The sequence below is a fragment of the Homarus americanus genome, unplaced genomic scaffold (assembly GCF_018991925.1).
Source record: "Homarus americanus isolate GMGI-L3 unplaced genomic scaffold, GMGI_Hamer_2.0 scaffold54046, whole genome shotgun sequence".
Classification (NCBI taxonomy): Eukaryota; Metazoa; Arthropoda; class Malacostraca; order Decapoda; family Nephropidae; genus Homarus; species Homarus americanus.
Genome location: NW_024746312.1, coordinates 1 through 5,000, shown reverse-complemented (window position 1 = coordinate 5,000; position 5,000 = coordinate 1). Strand labels below are relative to the sequence as shown.

The 5,000-nt window shown below is 54.1% G+C and overlaps 1 non-coding gene across 1 annotated transcript; it reads right to left on the bottom strand.

The window, feature by feature from the left end:
- Positions 1 to 679: 679 nt before the first annotated feature.
- LOC121879203 lies at positions 680 to 843 on the bottom strand. The gene has a single exon (XR_006091284.1). It is a non-coding gene; the product is annotated as a 5.8S ribosomal RNA (ribosomal RNA).
- Between the last annotated feature and the right edge of the window lie 4,157 nt (positions 844 to 5,000).

The window sequence follows — 5,000 nt, the reverse complement described above, 5'->3', positions numbered from 1 at the left end:
CCTTTCCGGCTGCAGAACTAGTGCTCTATCCCAGCGAGCGCCGTTATGAGGCGCAACACCGTCTTTAACGCGGAGAGAGAACTCCCCTCGCCTCCCTCCCCAGTCATGAGATAGACGTGACCTCGTGGCGAACTCAAAGAGAACGCTCCACACCGCTCCGCTGACCGGGTGGGAGAGGGTGGAGGAGCGCATTCCAAGCATTCTTTATCTCTGCCCGCACCACATGGACCGCGGCCCAGGCGCGACTCATATCAATTTAGGTTCCACTGCAATGCATGCCAAGCACTCTTTTCGAGGTGATAGACGAAATTCCGGCGGGGCTTACTTAAAAGATATCCGACCCGGTTTCGTTTCCTCTTCGTGGGATGGAGTGCCTCTTAGAACATGTGCAGCATCAGCCATGAGCGGCCGACGGCCCTTCGTGTCTCTGTGGACAGCAGGCAAAAGAGCGCCGCCTCCAGTTATTTGCGAGGGCGACAACTGTCGCTTTGTTGTGGTTGAATGGGGGTGCGCCAAGTCCATGGACTTGCTAGTGATAGGCTTGCTTGTTTTTAAGGGCACGCCTCGCGCAAGGCGCGGGCGATTAAACCCCAAGGCGGAAGCTCGGTTCGGGTTACCCTCGTGTCGGGGAGACAGTCAGCAGGCACCGAACTCGCAGCAACCGATGGATGTATATTTCCGACCCTCGTAGAGGAGTGGCGGCGACAAGCTCATATGGCTGCCGCCGCCGCAATATGCGTTCAACTTGTCGATGTATCTGGTATTCTTGCGATTCACATACCGATACGCAGTTTGCTGCGGTCTTCATCGACCCACGAGCCGAGTGATCCCCCGTTAAGAGTTGTGTATTTGCCATTTGGTCTTTTTGCGACTAACCATCACAGGTCGAGTCTCAATGAAAGGGTTTGACAGACATCGCCCAAGTTTGTGGTTTGGGTTTGGCCGGACGGCTTGTTGTTGTTTTTTGACACTGAATTTCACTCTTTTTGGGTCAAGAGGCTTATTCGCCGGTAGTAAGGAACGGACGGGCAGCCGTCCAAAGCCCGTCCGTCCTCCTCCGGTCTTTGCGCTCTCGCCCGAGTGTGGTCCACCCACAGTGTGGTACCTATTTTTGGTGCGGGGGCCGGGATTGTCCTCTTTTGCTGCTGGAGTTGCCAGAGCAGAGCCCGAGACCGCCCAAATCAGGAGAGTAGTAGTTTTAAGAGCACCCCATTCTCTTTCTCTCTGTTAATGATCCTTCCGCAGGTTCACCTACGGAAACCTTGTTACGACTTTTACTTCCTCTAAATGATCAAGTTTGGACATCTTTCCGTCAGCTCGAGGCGACGACCCCAGAAAACCCTCGCGGGCAACGGGGCCGACAATCCAAGAGCGCCAGTCCGAAGGCCTCACTAAATCATTCAATCGGTAGTAGCGACGGGCTGTGTGTACAAAGGGCAGGGACGTAGTCAGCGCAAGCTGATGACTTGCACTTACTGGGAATTCCTCGTTTTGTGGTTTGGGTTTGGCCGGACGGCTTGTTGTTGTTTTTTGACACTTGAATTTCACTCTTTTTGGGTCAAGAGGCTTGTTCGCCGGTAGTAAGGAACGGACGGGCAGCCGTCCAAAGCCCCGTCCGTCCTCCTCCTCCGGTCTTCGCGCTCTCGCCCGAGTGTGGTCCACCTACAGCGTGGTGGTACCTATTTTTGGTGCGGGGGCCGGGATTGTCCTCTTTCGCTGCTGGAGTTGCCAGAGCAGAGCCCGAGACCGCCCAAATCAGGAGAGTAGTAGTAGTTTTAAGAGCGCCCCGTTCTCTTTCTCTCTGTTAATGATCCTTCCGCAGGTTCACCTACGGAAACCTTGTTACGACTTTTACTTCCTCTAAATGATCAAGTTTGGACATCTTTCCGTCAGCTCGAGGCGACGACCCCAGAAAACCCTCGCGGGCAACGGGGCCGACAATCCAAGAGCGCCAGTCCGAAGGCCTCGCTAAATCATTCAATCGGTAGTAGCGACGGGCGGTGTGTACAAAGGGCAGGGACGTAGTCAGCGCAAGCTGATGACTTGCACTTACTGGGAATTCCTCGTTCATGGGAAACAATTGCAAGCCCCAATCCCTATCAAGAAAGGCTTTGAACGGGTTACCCGCTCCTCTCGGAGGGGGAAAACTCGTTGATCCCTTCAGTGTAGCGCGCGTCGGATGAGACTCACATCGTTATTTTTCGTCACTACCTCCCCGTGCCGGGAGTGGGTAATTTGCGTGCCTGCTGCCTTCCTTAGATGTGGTAGCCGTTTCTCAGGCTCCCTCTCCGGAATCGAACCCTGATTCCCCGTTACCCGTTATAGCCATTGTAGGCGCATAACCTACAATCGAAAGCTGATAAGGCAGACACTTGAAAGAAGCGGCGCCGGTGCGGAGACCGTGCGCTCAGCCCGAAGTTATTCAGATTCACCACAGGTGGGTTACGGACCGGGGCCCGACCAGTTTTGAACTAATAAAAGCGCTCTTCCCTTGCGGTCAGAGACCAATTGCATGTATTAGCTCTAGAATTGCCACAGTTATCCAAGTAAGTGGGTTTACAGATCCAATGAAACATAGCTGATTTAATGAGCCATTCGCGGTTTCGCCTTAAATCGGCTTGTACTTACACATGCATGGCTTAATCTTTGAGACAAGCATATGACTACTGGCAGGATCAACCAGGTAGCTGCTGCTGTTGGCGGCGCCTATCACGGCGGCCAAAATAGTGAGATTGAGAGAGAGGCAGAAGACATTGGGCGAGGGACCGCACGTTGGCCTTAGAGAAATAGCAAACCAGATGATCAGATCTAACTGCACCTTCTCTTGCTATCCTCGGCGCCGGCAGCGCCACCGTGTGTGCCAATCTCCTCCCTTATCCGCTCCTCTTTGCCCCAGCTCCAGCGAGGCAGCCGACATTGGGCGAGGGACCGCACGTTGGCGAATCTCCTCCCTTATCCGCTCCTCTTCTCTTTGCCCCAGCGAGGCAGAAGACATTGGGCGAGGGACCGCACGTTGGCCTTAGAGAAATAGCAAACCAGATGATCAGATCAAACTGCACCTTCTCTCGCTATCCTCGGCGCCGGCAGCGCCACCGTGTGTGCCAATCTCCTCCCTTATCCTCTCCTCTTCTCTTTGCCCCAGCGAGGCAGCCGACATTGGGCGAGGGACCGCACGTTGGCCTTAGAGAAATAGCAAACCAGATGATCAGATCAAACTGCACCTTCTCTTGCTATCCTCGGCGCCGGCAGCGCCACCGTGTGTGCCAATCTCCTCCCTTATCCGCTCCTCTCCTCTTTACCCAGCTCCAGCGAGGCAGCCGACATTGGGCGAGGGACCGCACGTTGGCCAATCTCCTCCCTTATCCGCTCCTCTTCTCTTCTCTTTGCCCCAGCGAGGCATAAGACATTGGGCGAGGGACCGCACATTGGCCCATCTCCTCCTCTCTCTCTTTCTCTTACTGTTTGTGGGGACGTGGGCTCATGAGCGCCATCGTCGCCCAATATTGGTTAGGTTGTGTATTTCACGGGTGGGAACCGCCATCATCGTTGTTAGGTGATGGGGTAACCCAACGTGTGCTTTGACGAGTTTTGGCTGCTAAACTCTCTTTTTAGTATACTCGGCTCCCAGACTGCGCCCTGGTCGTGTTGAACCATGAGCGTTGTCTATGCACATTTAGGGTAGCCGTTTGCGCGTGGAATAGTGCAATGAATCTCGGTCAAGAGACGGTTGGGCGCTGCATTGAAGGCCGGCACAGACGCGAAGACGGGGTGATCAGCCAACGCAAGTCCGCTAAGTTGGGCAGACAGCAAGGCGAAGGGGAGCCCCGTTCCGGACTGAAAGGCCGCAGCATATGCTGTGACGGAAACTAGTAGGGTGGCGACGTGTGCGCCGAGAGAGAGAGAGAGAGGAGTAAATAATGTCCAAACGGAAGAGAGACCTGGCAAGTGTAATTGATAGAGCGCGAGCCTACTCGCCATAAGCCCGCTCCACTGCCATTCCTCTGATCCAATGAGACTAAAATCTCTCTCTCTCTCTCCTTCTGCTCCAGCCATTGCAGGGCAGGGAAGCGACGGCAATTTTGGTTGTTGTTTTTGAATGCCGCGCTTTGCTTCGCAGAGGCGCCGAAGCGCTCCGCTGGGGGGCGGAAGATATTTCACACCGAATATGTGTGTGAAGGCACCCTCTCCCCTTAATATAGTGAAATAGTGCAATCCAGCATACAAGGTCGGACGATAGGACATTCACCGTACCGCACCTCGAGAGTGGATGTTGGGTAAGGTTAAAACCGGACTGTTCGCAGACAGCCGAATAACCCGGTTCCGGACTAATTGGTGGATGCAACATCATGATGATGCTGCTGCTGTCGCGGAAACCGCAGTGGCGACGTGAGAGAGTAATAATGTTCAATAGGGAGAGCGACCTGGCTAGTGTAATTGATAGATCGCGAGCCTACTCGCCATTAGCCCGCTCCACTGCCATTCCTCTGACCCAATGAGACTATTCTCTCTCTCGCTCTCCTTCTGCTCCAGCCATTGCAGGGCAGGGAGAGGAAATCGACGGCAATTTTGGTTGTTGTTTTTGAATGCCGCGTTTTGCTTCGCAGAGGCGCCGAAGCGCTCCGCTGGGGGGCGGAAGATATTTCACATCGAATATGTGTGTGAAGGCACCCTCTCCCCTTAATATAGTGAAATAGTGCAATCCAGCATACAAGAGCGGACGATAGGACAGTCACCGTACCGCACCTCGAGAGTGGAAGTTGTTTGATCGTTTGTTAGGCAAGGTTAAAACCTGACTGTTCGCGAACAGCCGAATAACCCGGTTCCGGACTTACAATAGACGCAACATCATGATGCTGCTGCTGTCGCGGAAACCGTGGTGGCGACGTGCGCGCCGAGAGGGTAATAATGTTCAATTGGGAGACAGACCTGGCTAGTGAAATTCATAGAACCCGCTCCACTGCCATTCCTCTGACCCCATGAGACTATTTTCTCTCTCTCTC